Raw genomic sequence first — 20096 nt, 5'->3', positions numbered from 1 at the left:
GTGAAAATTCAGAACTACAACTAAAAAAAAAAGGAAAAATTATAACATCATTTGCCAAGAAATATCCTGGGTACAAAAAAAATGTTTTAAAGACATTGCTCTTTTAGGACATCAGTCAATACTCAAGTATTATTTTCCATGAACATATTCAAACATAAATAAATAAGGTAATACATTATCTTTCTACATGTGTAAAAACATGGATTTTCATTTTTGGATGTTCATAAATTCTATATATTCTGTAGTCAGATTAGTAAAAGAATGAGAGTCTCATTATTCAATAATTTGCATCATTGCTTTTTGGTAATGATGTGTAACTTCACACTTTAGTGAAATACTGATTACAATCTATAATTTTAGATTTCAGATAACTTCAAATTGTTCTTTCTTAATCTTTACATTTTTTATTTAAAGGTAATGAATTTTTAGATAGCTAGCAAACTAAAATTTGCTACTGTATTTTCTAAAGATGTCAGATAATTCTTCAAGATATGAAATCTTGTTTTGCACAATGTAGGCCATTCGTCCTATAAATAGGTAGGATTTTGCTATTCTATTTCTATACTCCAACAAGAGTATAGAGAAATAATTGCTTTATCTTTATCTTCTGTTGAAATAAACAATAATATGTAAAAATGGGAATAAAATAATTCTGAAATTTAAAAAGACAAATTATCACTGAATATTTCTAGGAATTATAACAAAAATTACATCTTTCAAAAAGTAAAGGAATTTGTTTTTTTTTTTAAAAGAAAACTAAAAGTTAGTGATAATCCTTAAAGTAAAATGGTATTTAATTCCAAGCATCAAAGCAAACTGAATTTATCTAATGAGGGGCTACAAAAATGGCAGAAATGGATGTTTATTTGAAATAGAAATCCCTTTTGAATTTCAAAGACAAATGTCTTGGTGTATTAATAACTACCTTAACTTTTTTGAACAAAGTAGGTCATAAATTATTAAAGTAAGTAGAGACTGGATAGATTTTCATTCATGAATCTTGTAAAATTTTACAATATGCTGTTGTTATTCTTTTTAACACCTTTGTTCATATGACCAGATTACGAGAGATTTGCTGGCAGTTATTATGTTTTCGTAATCCCTGGAGCCCCTACTACGTAATGCACTGTCTTAGGCATAGTAACTTTTTGGAACAGGTACTGAAATGAACTCCTGTTTATTTTTTAACTTTATAAAGAATAAATATTTTTGGGCTGCTTTATTATATATGCTTACACTAGCAGGAGATTTCCATTATATTAATGTGCTAGCAGTGCATTATTATTGCACTTTTTTATTTTTCTATTCTTTTTTATTTCTTTCTCAAAATAACTGAGCTTCCTTGTCTTCAATCATATTATACAAGTTAATACCGACCTCAGAAATGCATTCTTCTAGTCATATGACTCTGCTAAACCTGTGTTCCAGAAAATTATTCTTCTAGTTTATTTTAGCTGATCAGGCAATATAGTGCCCTGAATTACAGCTTTAAGTGTTTTCCAACTTAATGAGGGTTAGTATTCCTCTGAGAAGTGTGTACTGCTAAGGAAACTAATCTCCTACTTCATCCTGTCAATACAGTCTTGTCCTACCAATAAAGAGGAAGTTAAATGCTAATACCTAATGGTAGAACTGATTAGAAAAATGAAGAGAAGGTAAGTTCCATTCCTTAAGTCGGCCCAGCACATAGGGGAAATTATTCTTAAGAGCCCCAAATACAAGAATCACCTAGGTTTTCTGATAAATATAAAATATCATGGTGTTTCAACGTAGATGATCATATAATAAAATATCACTGTAAGATTCAGATTGTACTTCATTTTAATTCATAAAGAAATTGTCAGGCACTAAAGAATGAAGTTCAAATGAAAGATGTTTAGAAAGTATATTAGATTGGAAAATCTAATTTTAATATAAAGTATAGGGAACGCTTTGACAAAGACTCTTTTCTGGACCTAACTCTAGTCAGGCTCCTGTTAACTCAGTTCTCAGCCCCTGACTTCTGAGCTTCTGCATTTGTCTCTATGTTGTCCAATTTTAGCAAGAATCCTGCTAAGTCAGTTTTATTTGAATCGTCACCCTTAATATGTGATCCGCCTAGATATCCGTTTGGGTTCCTCATTCTTCACTATCCTGAAGGTGATATCTGACCACCCTGGCCTGTCTTTAGCAAGAATCCTGTTAGATCAGTTTAGCCAGAATCCCCTCTTACCCCTAATGTTTTCTCTTAGTAATTTTCCATCCACTGATCCCCATCCTGCTCCTTGGCTAGAAATTCTACTTTTTCTTGTTGAGTTCAGAGTTGAGTGAAACAGCTGTCTTTCACTTACCAAACCCCATTAAAGTAGCCCACCTTGAATAAGGTCTATCCCACAAGTCTTTAACAAGTATTATGAATATTTTTTTTATTAACAGCTTCAGAAAATGCATAACAATTAATATATTTTACTACCAAAACAGTAAAACAGAAGACAGTTTAAAAAAAAAGATTAAAAGGATATGTAGAAACGAAGTAGAATGTTAGGTGCAGATATCAAGATTTAATTGTTACTATAACTGGCAACATGATTTTGCCTTTCCTGGCAGAATCTAAGAATAGAAAGTGTTCCACTTGCAAGGATAATAAATGCTTTTTGTTATTAAAAGAATTTTGTCACGTAAGTGTCAATTTAAAGAAAATGTGAACAATATTGCCCCTGCACTTTTGGATAGTGTCCTCAATTTCAGTTTTACAAAGTTTTTTTTTTTTTCTTTAACAATGATCTCAAATAAAAACTAAAAGTATAAAAATGGTTCAGCAAAGATATTCATACTGCTCTAAATAATGGCTTACTAATATAATCTAAGAACAATTCTTAATACTGGGACAAAGAAATCTTGGAGTTTGGTAACCAAATGGAAATCTCTCGATCTGTAATTGCTCCCAGGCTTACCCTGGAGTTAACCAGGCATACAAGGTGAAATGAGCTCTTTACTTAGAAGTTATTTTCTAGAGAAGCATAAATAAGAGCATGTACTCTGAAATCACTGACAAATAAATATTACATTTGAAGGAGCTTTCAAAGATGGTTCAGTAAAACTTTTTACTAAGATAAAAAGAGGTAGTACTTATCTAGTCCATAGGAAAAAACTTTCAGAATTTCAAAATAATAATCTTCAGTTTCTTTTTTACCAATTTCTAAGGAAATGAAAATGTTTCAACATTTTTAACTGAGGAATGTGTGTTACAAATATTATTAGTAAACCCCTTAACTTGTCTTCTTACTGGTTACAGAAGTCATTCAATTCACATGGTAACAATTCCACTGTAGTTTAGGCAACATGAGGCAGATTTGTCTCTGTTTTATACACTAATATCTCTGTGGCACCAACAAGAGAACTTGGCATGTAGAAGGTCCTAAATAAATGGAGTTTATTAATAAATAAATTGAATAAAAAATAAATTTGTAAATAAAACACTTGTAATGTTAATCTGATTTTTCATTAATTATTATAACTTAAAAAAATTATTGGAAATGTTTCCATTAAAAAGAAGCCAACATATTTTGGAGATAAAAAAAAACACAAAAACACAACAACACACAAAATGCCACTAAATCATCACTCTGAGAATTGTTATGACTATTTTCAGAAATGTCCTGGTTTCTCCATTTCTCTTTAATAGTTATTCTTTAATACCCTACATAGAAAATGCATTCTTCATTGACTTTTCTCTATAATGAAGAATTAGACAACCCTCTTCTCTCTAAGAGAGTTATATTTACAGTATCAAAATTGGACATGTGTGCAAATAAAATGAGTGACCAAGCATTAAATTTGATTTAGTAGATTAATTTTAAAAAGTGTACTACAAATAGCAAAAAACTGTAAGCATCTTATGAGCAATGATTACATCTTTTCATTGTTATATTCCCAGGGTTTACACCAGTGCACATAATTCATCATACATCTAATGTACATTTTTTAAAAAAAGAGTCAAAAACAGAAGTGATCTACAACAAGCAAACAAAACTAACACCAAGTACTTAAATCTTTATATGCTGTTTTCCAATTGCCTCCTTAACTGCCATCTAGTAAAGCATGTCAGAACTCTGGGTGTTTCTAATTAAAGAATGCCTCTTTAGAAAACCTTAGCACAACTTACCCAGTTGACACAGAGGCTTGGATAGCCCAAATTTTAACCCAGAGGTTAGCCTTATAATGTCTCCAAAAATTATATGGTGTCTAACTAAGCTTTCTTTCTTTCAATAAGCATCTACTTTTATCATTCCCCAATATACAATTTTGAGAACACTTGACATTTCCAAGGACCACTTGTCAATACATTAATTTAACTTCTAAAATAGCCCAAACTGTCTTCAAACTCAAAAGGTTATGAGGTACTATTTCAAAAGAAAAGTAAACCATTTTTAAAATTTAAAAACATTTTTGAAAAAAATTTTTAGAGATTTTTGATAAGTCTTTACATAAAATAGAATCACTCAAATTTTGAAAAGAAAGAAAATTAAAATGAGACATTACGATATCTGACATAGAGAGACTATTAAATATTAGCTATTCTTAGCATGTCATGCACAAACTAAGTGGTAATTTTTAAAATCATCTTGTTTGAACTTGTCAAGAATTACCTTCTGAACAATAATTACAGCAATTACTATTACTGGACTTATCTGAGACCAATATTTAGTAATAAATACATTTTAATTAATAGTTAATAATTGTCTGGTTTCAGATCTTGAGCAAATTGTCTTCAGCTTTGACTGATGCAAATATATATCTAAAATATAGGAAAGCATTTCAAAATTATATCACTTCTGTAATTAAAGAATCATGTGATAATAAACTTATTTACCTTACTAAAGATTATTAAAAAGAAAGAAATATTTTAACAGTTAATCAAACACTTATTATTGGAGCTGCTGATTCTTACTTGAAATCAGAATTGATTTCCTTAATTAACAGCTATGAATGATAGGTTTTAAAAGCCTGTCATATAATGACGAAAGTGATCTTTCCTTTTTATTCTGGCCTATCTTACAATTGTAATTTGTTGTTTCGTCTTTCAAATTGATTGAACAAGATATTTGTTAAAATGTCTTCATTTCATGGCTGGTTGAAAGATACATACACAAACCTGCCAGAGTTCACTCTAAAAGGAAACAAGAATCCTCTGAATTATTTTCCCCATAGGTAAGTTACTATTCAAACATATTAGCGTTACATTTTTGACCAAAATATAAAGATAGCTATACACTTATTAAGACAATAATCTGACTTTGATATAAAAGTTCTCAAACAAGGAATTATGGATTGCAAAATTGTATCTTTTTGGGGGTGGGAGTAGAGGAGGCTTATAAATCCATAAAGTGTCTCCACTCAAAAGTGAGTTAGTTGCATAAAACAATTAATTTAATTTTAAAAAGGTGTAAAAATTATTTCTAAAATATACTTTGAATGTCCTTTAAAATTTTTTTCAGGAGACCCTTTTTTCTTAGGTATGAAGTTTACGTTTCAATTCACAGAGAAAGCTAGATTCACTTCTCTAGTTCACGTTAGGAAAAATAATAATGCTGTCTTTGAGTTACTCCAAATTACCTGCTGAAACTTTGAATAAGTAGAAATAAGTATCTTATACATCTGATAAGCACAGATTTCTTCATAATTGTTTACCCATAAATTTCTTTTAATAAAATTAACAAGTTGTTTAAAAAACTCTCTTTGGAGTAAAATTGATATTTAGGAAAAAATTACACTTTCTAGTTGTTGGTACTGTTAATCATTGATAATTCATTTTCTTCTAGATTACTCCATTTTGAAACATATAGTCTTCTTCCTCATTATTGTTTGGTATAATCTTGACAATATTACTTACCACATTTATAAAATGTACTATTACTGTGTCTTTATATATTAGTGAACTGGTCTGGATGAATAATAAGAAATTCTATTACTATAAACTCAAGTATAGTCATTTAATTTTAATATTTTCAATAAGCTAGACTTGATCTATGTATTATCATGCATGGCGTTATATGCAAAAATGTTAAGAAAGCAAGCATTAATTATCTTAAAATAGTATTTTGTGCAACTTTGCTGCATAATTTATTCAAGTTTTCATAATTTTTCTTCTACCAATTTAGAGTGTATTTATAATTATTTAAGAAGTGTTCATGTCTGAAAAAAACAGTATTTCTTCTGTGTATATACATTTACAGAGCTGACTTTTCAAACCATCAGAAATATTACCATACTAAAGTCATGAAAACCACTTTATTTTTTATCTATCCCAGGAACTTCCTGATTTTATTAATTTTTGTTCTATATTTAGTTTAGCTATAACAGAAGGGGCTTTGGCGAGCAACATTAAATTGAATATTTAAAAGCAGTTACTAAAAATTTGTCTTAAAAATATACGCATTAGGTATTATACAGAACCCAATCATACTCAACCTTCATACAGATATGTGCTTTTTAATATGATACTTGAATAAACTCATGCTTTAATGGCTAAATTTAGTTTTTGATTTAATTTAATCACATTTTTTAGACTGGCTTACATTTTTGAACAGCATCTGAAACATTTCAAAGAAAATATTTGTTATTAGTGACAGTGAGAATTTAATGAATCTGTAAAATAACAGTGTAGTTATATACTGGACACTGAAAAATCTAAAATGCATGGTTACTGAATTCTGGTCTTCCCAACTCTAGATTGTTTTTTAATAGTGCAATATTTTAGAGATAGCTTTTAAATTTAACAAATGCAACAGTCCAGAAAAGTTAATAAAAAAAAGCTTAATCCTGATGAGCTTGGCTAATACTCACAGAAATCAGGAAAAATAAGTCTATCTGTAAGTATTCTTTCACAATAAATCTATAATGGAATATAAATGAAACACACCATTATGAGAGAATAATTCTTACACGGCAGAGAACTATAATACATTCTAATGTAATGTTCACATGTTTATTAATTTAATCAATAAATGTGTACTTTATAGATTTAATTTGCTGGAACTATAATATGGTAGCTACTTTATTAGCTATTAAAAGGAATTTGTTTTGCTTTGGGTGCTTTTAAAGGCAACCACATCTCATCTGAGTAAATTAGGGTTTAGGCATTAAAACAAATACTTATAAAAAAATAGTAAAAATAGGTTGCACTGAGGGTACTTTTTAACTCTAAACTTAAACAATAAAACATTGACAAATTATGAATAGTGATTATTGAAAATAACAATGAAATAGAAGAATGAGAATCTATACAATTTCTCAGTTTAGTAGATTGCATGTCATTTTTCACCATCTCAATTGATACAATCATGGTTGAATATAAACATTTCAAAATTTGAGCACAAACATGTATTTCATGATAAAACATCAAGTAATCCAATCGACTCATTATAAATATTTATGCTATATCTTTCAATTTTGGGGAAAAGATATTGATTAGTAAATCATAATTGAGTTATTGCAATTATTAGAGCATCAATTAATTACTCTTGATTAGTTATTTTGAGTATGAAATTGGGAAATGCTCCAGAACTGTATGAATGAATACTTTATTTTAAACATTAAGTGTAGAGGAGTGGATTAAAGGCTTATAAAGTAAGCTTATAAAGTAATTATGAAGACTTCGTAATTGGATAGGTCTGCAGGTGAGTAATTGGATACAAATATTCTTGCTAGCTTATATTTATGCTTTGAAAAGATAGGGGCAGAAACCTTCAAAGTTCTTTGTGAGGACATTTCATAACCAGTATAAAATCGTTATGGTGGCTATTTGATGCTATTAAAAAATAAAAAATTAAGAACTTGGCCAGAACTTCCAAGTATATCTTCAGTTGAAAGGTCATTAGTGTTCATTATTAAATTTTATACTCAGAGGCTCATTTTCAAAAAACAGGATAGAATATTTCCTAAAATAGAATAAATATTATTAAACTATCCTCCTCCTTTTAGCAACTAAGATTATCCATTAGCAATCAATAATATTCACACAGATTATTTGTTATTTTGCTTTCCTTTAAAAATTATGAATTATTAACACTAAAATAATAAAGTTATACAGAACACATAGTAGTGCATGAAGAAAGTGGACAGAGTTATACTTCAAAGTGTCTAAATAAGTTTATCCAAGTAGTTGCTAAATTAAAACACCAAAAATGCCGGATGTCATCCTAATTAATTCTAGTAAACTTTATATGAGTTTGTAAAAAGCGTTGGAAATTAGAAGTTTGACTGTCTAAAGTTTCTCCATTTTTAAATGATTACATGAAAATATTTTAATCTTGTTCCCAATTAAGAGTAGAGACCGTCAGGTTGACAATATAAATCTGCTAAGAAATCAGATGTCCTTTCTATTAAATAACAATGAGAAACCAATCAAAAGCAACTATTTTGTAAAGGTGACTGTACCCCAACCTGAATAAAAGCAAAGGTAAATATACTATAAATAACAACTAATATGCCTCAGGAACTGTATTATTTCAAGCTTTTTAAATTACACATATTGAAGCTGTTATACTTAATCAATGTCAAATATTTATTAAATTCATTTGACACCATAACACCACTGACCAAGAAGATTTGATACTAACATTAAAAAAAAAGTTGAGTCAACATTGTTTATTGTGTGGAGATACAAGTTTATCAAAAATGTCTAATTAAAAATTCAAACTTACATGGTGTCCTTTGAAAAATATATTTTGTTTTCATAACATATTTGTCCTTTTAAAGCATCCATATCTCTTATGTCATTTTATCTACAACTCTCTGAGGTAGGCATTGTTTTCTCCATGTGAGAGATGAGAAAAATAAATGAAGAGTGGTCAAGAAATCTTACCAGGAGTACATTAATGCCAGGTAGAACTAGAACTGAAATTCAGGAAGGAAGTCTACATGTACAAGCACTCTACTTTTCCCAATAACCCTTTATTACGATGTGAAAGAAAAAAACATTAAAAGCCTTAGAAGAGAACATCACTAATCATAAGCACACAATCATAATATCCAAAAATCTCTGGGATATTTTTTAAGAAAAAATTTTTTTTTCTAAAAACGATATGTGTGCAAAACAAAGATAACACAAGTTGGTGTCATATTCCAATTTGCGTCTGAACTCTTTTAATATTAATATGCAATTTGCTAAATTACAAAATGTTTCAGACTCTTATTCTAGTAAATAACTGCCTCTTTTAAAGATAATGTGGAAAAACTAAAAATAAATACAGGAAACATAAGAAACTGAATCATAGGTTGATAATGAAACATAAAAGTTTGGAAATCCCAACAGTTGCATTCTTTGTACTTGTGGAGAGAAACCCACAAATACACTACACTGCAAATAAATACACTTTTATTTAAAGAATCCACAAATCTAGGAGTCAAGATAATGGTAGAAATTACACACACACACACACACACACACACACACACACACACACACTTTGAGTCCCAATGGTTTCTTCCTACTTAGGTTTTATTTACTTAATTATAATGTACAATAACTTTGCATGGAGAAAATCAAGATGTATTGTAGTTTATGAAAATGAACATTTCTATGATGATGATGAATTTCTTAAGATAAGATATCCTATGAGAGGATGAAATCACATAATATTATCTGATTAAAAGAAAATGAAATTGATCATTATATGGTATCATGTCTATTTCGTCTGGAAAACATTATTAAAACAACATAGATTTAAAATAAATACCTTCTCCAACCACCAAAAATGTGTGCATGTATACAAATATATATGTATACACACACACACACACACACAAACATATATACACAATGAGCATATCTACTACAATAAAATTGCTAAGGATTAAATGCAAAAGTATTAGGGAATTAGAATTCATTGACAAATTACTTTCCCTAGTGGAGGAAAAACTACCTTTTGCATCCAACTAAGAAAAGCACTACAACTTTGCAATTTTACAACCCAAAGTTACAATTATCTTTCTTATTTCTTCCAGGTTTTATCAGTAAGCCATACTAGCAGAAAAATTATTGATCAGGGATCTACATCAATAAATATAAGTACTAAAACTATTTCCAGAGATAATTTAAATAATACAATTTCTTAGAGAAGAGAAAGTGTTATTAACAAATAGAAGAGTTTTATGATGGTGTTTTGTAATTTTTCTTTTTTCTTTTTTTTTTTTTTTTGCTTCACTGTGTGGAAAGTCCAGGCTCCTTCAACATGTTAGCAAAAAATAACAAAACAATATCAATAATAATAACAAAGCTTATTTGAGTATTCAGAATGTGTTTGTCATTTTAATTGAGAAAAATCTGATAGTGGAAGAAATCTATTGGCTGCTCAATCTACAAAACTAAAAATGTAAAATAAATTTATTTGGGGAAGAAAACCCATAATTTTCTGTTTTTTTTTTTTTTTTTTTTTTTCAGTTTTCCAACTGGTTTTCTAAACCCAAAGATTTTCATACTGGGGTTGTACACTACACTGCCCTTGGGCAAGCTTTCTTCTTTTTTCCTTCTATTTTACAACCCAACCCACCCCCACCTCATGTATTTTTTCCTAAGGTGGAGAAAATAATGGAAATACCTACAAAACAGTTGTCTCGAGTAGTCAGAATTACTTTGATAGTTCAAGAAACCCTTAATAGTTCTTCACCTGTCCTTTGTATATTAAGGTCTGGGACCTTAAGAAGAAGCAATGTTTTTAATGCATTTCTGCAACTGCCATCTTCCATGTTTTATTAAGATTATACATTTCTTCTTCTAACTCTCTACCCTTCCCATTTCTTCCTCTAACCTTGGTCCAGTTTATGATTTTTGTAACATGGCCACACATTTAAATAAATGCACACTAAGCAGTTAAATTAATGCATGTTAAACATCTAAACTGTTTTACCCTGTTTCGTGAATGTGAATATTAAGAAGTTATGCATCATAGCAGGACCAACTGAAAATGCATATATTCCATTGCTTGCAACACAGAAAAAACATCACATGATAGTAAAACACAAGTTATATGATTGTCAAGAAAATACATTCATTCCTTACCTGCTTAACTGCATGATGACAAAAAAATCTATGTAACACGCAAAAGAAAGTCCCCCAAATCTGAATCATCTGTCTTCCAAGCTGCTGTGGCAGTTTTATATCCTGGTGCTCTCTTCTTTGCTTACGTACATTTGACTAGATAGAATATTTTTAAGTGATACTAAGGTTATTTTGCAACCCTAGTCACCTTTTCCTTCTTTCAAACAGCCAGTGGGCATTTTACACAGCTCCAAACATGCATCTTATCTTTGGAGGTAGTGCCTACACGGCGTTTCCCAGCAGAATTCCTGTTACAAGGAGCTTCCTTCTCTAAAGGGCTGATCACGTTCTCGACCTGGTGCAAAGTAAAAGCCTCTCCGGTTCAACTCTTGGGGACTAGGAGAACAGCCATCAGAGACTTAAACTCTCTGTCACTGTTTGGCTGTGGAACCAGCAGTAACCAGCGGCCAAGAAGCACCACCCCCTCTCCGGTGGACGCTGGAAGAGAGCGCTCCCAGTCCCAGATCTTCCTACTTCCCACCCCCACCTCCAGAAAAGAGGAAAATAAAAATAAAAGGCCAACTTTAAAGTGGGTATAATATAAGCTAGACAGATTCCAAACCCTCACTCTTTGCTTTTAACTTCAACCTTATATTCCAAGCTCTAGCTTCAAGTTGAAATCTAACTCTCTTCCGCTCTCCCCACCGCCCTCCAGATTCTTGGGAGTTGGTGAAGGAAAGGAAGGAGTGACCGTCAGCAATAATACTTTAACACAGAGCCTAAGAAGTCATTCAACAGTTTTAACCCTACTTCGCAGTCAGACAAGTACAGTGATTAGGGTTTTATAAAGCAGGCATTCTGAGGAATCGTCGTTTACTAACATTAAATATAGCTCATTAAAATAAATAAATATTAACGCAAAAATGTACTAAGAGACTCCAGAGATCTTAAGTCTATGCTCTCATACAGAAGAGGTTTGCTCAAGTTTGGCTTAGGAAGGTTGGAAATGGAGCATTCTGAAAGGATGGAAACCCCCTGGCGCACCCCACTCTATGGGGCTGCAAATGCCCACACCAAGCACACGTTCGCTGCAGGGGCTGAGTGCAGAGCCTGAGCTAGCAGGTCAGAGTAGGGGACACCTTTCCTACACGCATGGGTTATTCCCACATCAACAGCAAGCCTGGGGCCAGCTGGTCAACCAGGCACCTTGCTCTCCTCCGTTCCCTGAGCTCAGGTGGCATAGGCGTTGCCGTGAGCTGCGGAGAAATTTCCACGCAGAGTCGCCTGTTGATAACCCTCCAGTTAAAACGTTCTTGGCAGCGGGAGCCCCTCAGATGTAAATTTCCCTTTCACACGCTTGAGCTTCAGGTATAATACAGCAAAACGCACTTACCTAAATACTGACTGTCTGTTCCTTACTGGATCTGACTGCACTGAAAGTTTTTTTTTTCTTTTTCTTTTTTTTTTTCCTCCCTCCACCCTTGCGCAACAACAGCAGTCCTCCAAAGAGAATGTTTGAATTGAATTATATGAAGCCCTCCTTTCTTCAAATGAAGTCACGGACTCTGATGGCACTGGCTTGTCAGGCAGGACGACCGGACTGGGAAAGAGACCAGGTAGAAACTAGTGACCTAGTGACGGGTGAGGGGCGCCAAGTGGTGCGGACCACAGTCTCAACCCCGTTCCCTCTCGGTGGGAGTCAAGGGGGGAAAAGCCCTTGAATCCCGAGACGGGGGGATGGGGCGACGCTGCAGCTAGAGTACTTTTATGTCTGGGAGCTAAAAGGGCTTTTGAATTTAAAAAAGCATTGCTTGGGTTGTCGCGTCAGCCATCAATGACGACAAGAATAGTTATTTCCCAGAAATTAAAAAAAAAAAAAAAGGAAAAGAAAAGCGTGAACAATAGGTTCTTACCTCCATGTATCCCAAGAAAAGGAAATGTTGTAGAGACCAGGAACTTGCCCTTAATTTGAGGGCGGGGGCGGATGTTCAGAGAAAACCCTCAGTGGGTGTTAAAAATTACCGATACATGCAGGTTTGGCATTTAATGAATATCGTGCTCTCCTCATTATGTGTCAATTGTGAAGTAAAAGTAAAGATTAAAATGTTTCTCAACACAACTATACGGAAGAGGAGGTGATAATCTTGTCAGTTAAGTCCATAGAAATGTTCATAAAAGCAAAAGGCACTGACCATATTAACATGCCTATTAAACACAAGCGTTGGGGGCAGACAAGTATGAAGAGTGAGGCAATTAAATTTTTCATGTAAAGTCTATTCTTGAATTTCAATTTATCAGAACCAAGATAATCAGGGGTTTCTTCTGATAGCTCCTCTCTGAAATGAGTACTCTCTGTCCAATTAACTGTTCACCAGCTAATTCACAAAATCAGAAATGTACTGACAAATACTATGCCTGAATTAAAATACAATGCCTAAAATAACGTGCTTATGTGTGATTTGAAATATTTTAAGAAAAAAATATGGTGCCCTCAAAACTCACAGTCCTCTTCCTACCATTCAGTGGCATTTTAGTGCTTAAGGTCTTGCTAAATTCATAAAAATACACTTTGCAACAAAGTCCTCCTTCAGTCATGTAATTGCTTATCATGAACAAATACTGACCTGAACAACCTTCTGAATATCCGACTAGTGAACTTTCCAGACCTTGCAATTGTCAGAAGGTCTCTTTTAAGCTCTCTCTTAGATAAACCTATAAAATGTGACCTTTCAAATGGCACAGGAATGTGTGCCAAGAAGGGTTAATGGGGGTAGGGGGGATTAATGTCCATGTAACCCATAATATAAATGAGGACAAATATTTAAAAAATAAAGAAGGTAAAAGATATTGGGGTAATACATGGGATATTGGGGTAATACATTACATGGGTTATGTCTTAGTAGTGCAGTTGCCACTAACATACTAATTAATAAATATGGCCATATGGATCTTTCAGTTCTGAAAGTAACAAAAATGTGAAAAATGAAATACTTCAACAAAGCAGAGCTTATTAAAAATAGCAATAGTTAAGTTTCTAGTAACAGATAAAGAGAATAACTTACCAGAGGAAATTTCAGGAAGCAAGAAGACTGTGAGAAAAATACATCCAGGATTCAAATAGATATTCCATGATCTTCCAAATCAAGGTAAAGTAGTGAGCTGCAGGGTAGTAGGACTTTAAAATAATCAGCAGTTCCTGATGGCATGTAACCAAGTAAAAACCAGTTACACAGAGAGCCACGAACCCCCAAGGCAAGAAAGCAGAATGTGAAAATGCTTTATATGGGGGGGTGGGGAATGGTGGGGGGTGATTCTTGGTGATCCTTAAGCAAAGTGAAAATTTACAGGCTGTACATCCCCATACAGTGGGGAAAGGCAGAAGCTGTGTAACCCCAGAAAACAGGAGGTGGAATACAGATAAATCTGCAAAGAGAAGTAAAAGGATGTGTTGAAGACAAGGAGATAAAGACAGAACTAGTGAGCAAGGCTGTAGTCATCCTGATAGATATAGCAGCAAGAATGATTTAGGCTGCTGGGGAGGATCCAATGAGAATTCAAGAGGGCACCACTTCGGAAATCCTGCTCTGATCTTCCCACTCTCAGTTCTTTAAGAGTTACCTGCGTTGGGACCATTATCATTAGGATTAATAGTATTCCATCAGTGCATTTCACTAGTATTTCCCTTGAACATTTTCACTTGCAGCAACTGAGGGAGGCGTAGTAAGGAAGCCCAACACAACCAATTCCCCCACTCCCCAAATAAACCACTACCACCGGTCACATTACGATGACCAAATCATCAGCGATTTGCACGAGGCGGTGGGGGGTGGGGGGGTGCGGGCGGTGATCGAAGGGCTGAAGATGCGGAGGAGGCCGAGTCGCTAGGCGCTTTCGGGGGCGCTGTGCCGCGGAGGCTTAGGCAAGGGGACGGGGAACCGTGGTTAGATGCAGCAGCGGCGGCAGCAGCCCTCCCAGGTCCCACTTCTTTGGCGTTCCTGCTGCCTGTGACTCAAGACAATTGACTTCCACCTGAACCCTCAGCTCCGAACGCCTTGCATTAGAAGCTAGAGCTTTGGAGGTTCTGAGGACGGTCCCTGGGGAGCAAGTGGTAGGTTTCAAGGCGCCCGCTTCCCCTCTGATTCCTGCAGTAACTGAGGGAGAGTGTGCTAGAAATGGCTTTGCTGCCGAATGCATTATCTTGCCATTTTCGTGTCCCAATACTGAACAAACGATCGCCTGATCGATCGGTAAGATTAGCTTTATTCCTTCTCCCTATTCCTCTCCTTGGCCCCATTCCCTCTGCAAGTCCAAACCCCAATCTCTCTCTCTCTCTCTCTCTCTCTCTGCCTCTCTCTCTCTCTCTCTGCCTCTCTCTCTCTCCAGGAACTTCTTTTTCCTCTTTGAAACCGGTTTCCCAGGGGAACTGCCTGTGTGACTGAGAGGCTAGTAATCTGTTTGTAGATGATTTATATTTTGGCTGCAGAATGAATCCCCCTCCCTACTCGGAGTACTCTCCTTAGAGATGATCCCCCGCCCCCTCCCCATGGGTTCGCTCTCAGAGCTCGGATCTGTATAAAGAGCGCTGTGGGAGTCTTTTGCCCTCCGCTCTAGCTCTATCTTCCTCCGGACCCCGAAGCTTAAGAAGTATCCGCCTCACTCTCTTTTTTAGAAATAGGAGGGAAAGGTAGAGTGGAAATTGATTTCTTGCAGAGACTGAGGCGCTGAATGATAGAGGGAATAAACATTTGCCCTGGATAAAAATGTTCTTGGTAAGTAATCTTATTTTCTGCGGTTGAAAAAGAAACAGATTGCTTCTCACTGCCCCATCCCCCACTCCATTCATTTATTTGCTCTCTGTATGTAAATCACGAGCTGGGTCAGTGGAAATTTTCTTTTCCTCTTCCCTAGGAGAGTAGTAGCTTGTAAGGGTGAAATTGAAGTAGAGGGTTTTAAGGAGACAATATGAACGCTTTAAGGTCCTTTATATCCTGCATTAAAAACTCAAAGACAGATAAAGCAGTTAAATCCCTGTTTGTTTCCAAAAGTGGTATTTAAGTATTTCCCTTATTTCCTACTAACTGTCTTTGCTTTCTGAAAATAAAGAAAAGAGTTTTAGGTAGTGGGCTCATGTCTATGCTTTTAGTATGTCTTGGCCATGTTCTGAAATACAATTTCAGTTCCAAAATTAAGAATGGTTATTCTTCACATTTCGCAGGTAAATTAAAGCTTTAGAAACCACTTATTAAATGTGCATCTCGGTTCCAATTATTGCACCAGATACAAATTAGTAGTATCCACAATGGCTATTTGCATATTGTGGTGGTACTGCAAATTCATAAAGCCCTCTGGTTTTCCATGAGTCTATAGCACCCCCAGCCTGTGCACGCTCACAATGTGAAGAGTGGATTGGTGTAGCAGTAGGGAAGAAGCCAAACGGCTCTTGATTGTGCTTACATCATATGTCATTAAGTGTAGAGAATAACATGTTTTGCAAATTGTGTGAACTTGGTTTTCAAGAGTAAGCTGACCATTTTTGATGCACAAAATTAAGGGAGATTTGCTCTCAGAGAAATCATTGCATTTTTAATTATAAAATATATTTTACTGGTAAAACACTTAAATTAAACTTTCTTGTCTATTGTTATTATCCTACTGTAATTTATTATCCTCTAAATTTAATGACAAAGAATAAGCTATTTGGCACAAAACGCATTCCTGATGAAAACAGGATGACTGAAAAATCATTTGAAACGTATAATACTAAAATGTTATTGGTAAGATAAACTTCATTTTAGAAAATCAGTATTCTAGAAATCAGTAGTATAAAATTTCAGAAGAGAGGTAGTCAAGTGGCATATTGCAAGACAAAATATGCATGTTCTCAACTATCTATATAGTCTTTATAGCTATCAACATTTGCAAGAGAAAAAAAAAATTCACTAAGGGCATGTTGGTATAACACTTTTTTCTTTCTCTCCTCAGGCTGTTGTTCAGCTCTAATGATGTCCTAGAGCAGAAGTGTTTCTTCTGTTGTCTCATTTTACCAAGAGGATGATGTCTGTGTATGTCTCTGTGTTTTAGAGAGGCTGGCAAATGCTGCTAAGAGGATCTGAGGTTCACATAAAGAGGATGAAAATTCTGAATTACTTTCACTGCAAATAAACCTTAACAATTGTGAGAGTTAGAGAGCATACTTTTCACATAAGACTTTGGTATGCTGCCTAAAGCTACTTACATAATTTGCTATTCAGAGAAATGCATTTGTTTATTGAGGACCCACCCGGACTTAAATTAGAAAAATGTAACATTCAGATTTTTATTTTATATGTGAAATAAATGTGTGATTGCTGTTCTTAAAAATTTGAAAAAAAACAGGATAACAAGAATATTAATTTTGTGACCCATAGTTCATGAACTTTAAAAGTGTTTACAGCATTTAAAGTTTATTTAACAATTTAAGTATTTGAGCACTATACTAATTCATATGGTTACATTTGATCAACTCCTTCATGAAGCCATAGGCTTTATATCTCCTAGCTGCCTTTCACCTTCAGAGCAAATCTGGTTTATACTTAGATTGCTCCAAAAGTTATGCATTTTAATTTTATGTTGAAAATGTCTTTCTTAGATAATCATGGTGCATATTTGCAGTTAATACTTCAGTATATTTTATATTATTGGTAATGCTTTTGTTAGCCATCCTGGTGCTGCTTTCTTATAAGAGCTATGTATGAGTACCAACTAATATATTTCTTACCTATTAACCCACTAAAATTTCTAATCTAAAAGCAATATTCAAGTTACATTTTATTACAGAAATTGGAAAGCAATTTGCCTAGGAAGCAAAATGTTGATATGATTCAGGTGATTTTAACATTAAATTTAACTTGTAACAAAAACGGATTATATAAAGATAAATAAATTGAGACTATTATTTGCATAGCAAAGAAAGCCACACATGACCCACACATTTATGCACATATAATTAATTTCAATAAAATTTTTATATTTCATTTTCATCTCTGCTATGTTTGCTTTTAGAGTTTTCTCTTTGAAAGAGTCTAAAGTTTTAAAAATACCTGTGTATGCAGGAATCTTCACATTTTATTTTGTAAGATCAATAATGCTGCTAAATAAACTGGGGCTAATGTGTTCAAGTCTCATAAAAAGTGTGTTGGAACTTGAATGGACATTAAGGATCATTTAATCTTATCGCTCATGATGATGAAGAAGTTAAGAACCAGAGAGGTTAAGTGATTAGTGTAATCATACACTAACTAATAACCTAAGGAACTTTAAATGCAGGTTTATTAACTTCTTAGCTAGTGTTCATTCTATATTAATTACATTCTATTACTAAGACAGGCATTGTTTGAGAGTGGGCCTAGGAAATAAGTGAAAGGAAGAGAAAGTAGTACAAAGATGAATAAATAGTAGCCAGTCTTTTTAGAGTCCATTTTGTTAATAACTAATACTCTTTATTGTAGAAAACTTTTATTCCCCTGCTTTATTTTATCCTCCACTCCGCTGCCTTCCCATGATTGGAGATTTCATGTAATTTACCTTTGCAGAAAATATCTTCAGTATTCTTAGACATAGTGCGGTGGCTCGCACCTGTAATCCCAGCACTTTGGGAGGCCGAGGCGGGTGGGCAAATCACGAGGTCAGGAGATGGAGATCATCCTGGCCAACATGGTGAAAACCTGTCTCTACTAAAAATACAAAATTTTTCTGGGCGTGGTGGCACGTGCCTGTAGTCCCAGCTACTCAGGAGGTTGAGGAGAATCGCTTGAGCCAGGGAGTCGGAGGTTGCAGTGAACCAAGACTGCGCCACTGCACTCCAGCCTGGCAACAGAGTGAGACTCTGTCTCAAAAAAAAAAAAAAAAAAAAAAAAAAAAATATATATATATATATATATATATATATATATATTCTCAGTATTCTTTTTGTACACGCATTGAGTTGCTGTTCCCTACACTATTTTCCCTCATGGTATATAAACTGTCGATAATTTCAACCACCTGCAGTGTCATACTCCATCATGTCACCTGTCTGCTCTACATTTTAAATTCCCTAAAAATGTAGAAATAGGATTGTTCCAAGAGGAAAGCTGTCCTCTCAAAATAAGAAGTTTAATTAGACTTTAACACATATCTGAAACTATACACACAGAAACACACACACACAATATGAAAGAAACGCAGAGACTAAGACAACATCTTTTAATGGAAACATTATGTAAAACATACAAACAAAAAAATCTCACCACATGTTCCATTAGTATAAAAAAAACTTTCTAATTTGAATAAAAGCTACAAGACTTCAACTATTTTGGAAGGTTCAGTGTTCTGGAGTAGTTTGAGCCATACCAGTGTTTTCATATACATCAATATTTGTGTGTTACATGCAAGCCATTTTTGTTTTGAAAATGGCAATTCTAAAGTAGAGTATCAACATTAAAATCTATTTGGCACTAATCATCACTTCAAAAGGGTTACCATTACTGGATTAAACAAGATGAACATAGAATCATATCAAACATTTTAAAATTTCTGTAGTGTATGCTTTTAAAATTTAAATTTTTGCACTAATCTGAAAAATTAGTGCTTTATGGAAGCATTTCTAGAACCATATTTCAGTAGCATTTGTATTGCTGTGTGTGTTTTTGTGTGATTAATAATTAGTTTTCAGGCCACGCGCAGTGGCTCTTGCCTGTAATCCCAGTACTTTGGGAGGCCAAGGCAGGCGAATTGCCTGAGGTCAGGAGCTGGAGACCAGCCTGGCCAACATGGCAAAACCCCCTTTCTACTAAAAATACAAACATTAGCTGGGCATGGTGGCAGGCACCTGTAATCCCAATTACTTGGGAGGCTGAGGCAGGAGAATTGCTTGAACCCAGGAGGCAGAGGTTGCAGTGAGCCGTGATCACACCACTGCACTCCAGCCTGGGCAATAGAGCAAGACTCCTTCTCAAGAAGAAAAAAAAAATGGTTTTCACATGCATATAACTGGGGGGCAGAACTTAACCTATTTCAAAGCACATACTGTCAACTCTCAGTTCCATGAAGAAGGAAC

The 20096-nt window shown here is 34.0% G+C and overlaps 1 protein-coding gene and 1 long non-coding RNA gene across 6 annotated transcripts in view; one reads left to right on the top strand and one right to left on the bottom strand.

Moving 5' to 3' along the window:
* Positions 1-14499, bottom strand: part of BRINP3 (BMP/retinoic acid inducible neural specific 3) — a 386225-nt gene extending 371726 nt beyond the window's left edge. Inside the window, exon 1 of one of the 5 annotated variants that reach the window (XM_525003.9) lies at positions 14083-14499. The gene's annotated coding sequence lies outside the window, so the exon portion shown is untranslated. Of the gene's footprint in view, positions 1-11041; positions 11130-12413; positions 12623-14082 lie in introns of those variants that run through there. The other 4 variants (XM_063794383.1, XM_016934383.2, XM_063794381.1 and 1 more) reach the window with 4 other exon arrangements.
* Positions 14500-15040: 541 nt separating this feature from the next.
* LOC101057544 (uncharacterized) lies at positions 15041-17032 on the top strand. The gene is made up of 3 exons (XR_001711531.4): positions 15041-15128; positions 15731-15789; positions 17003-17032. It is a non-coding gene; the product is annotated as an uncharacterized LOC101057544 (long non-coding RNA).
* The last annotated feature ends 3064 nt before the right edge of the window (positions 17033-20096 follow it).

This window comes from Pan troglodytes, chromosome 1, assembly GCF_028858775.2.
Source record: "Pan troglodytes isolate AG18354 chromosome 1, NHGRI_mPanTro3-v2.0_pri, whole genome shotgun sequence".
Lineage (NCBI taxonomy): Eukaryota > Metazoa > Chordata > Mammalia > Primates > Hominidae > Pan > Pan troglodytes.
The sequence above is the reverse complement of the archived record's forward strand: the minus strand, read 5'-3'. Positions and strand labels throughout refer to the sequence as shown.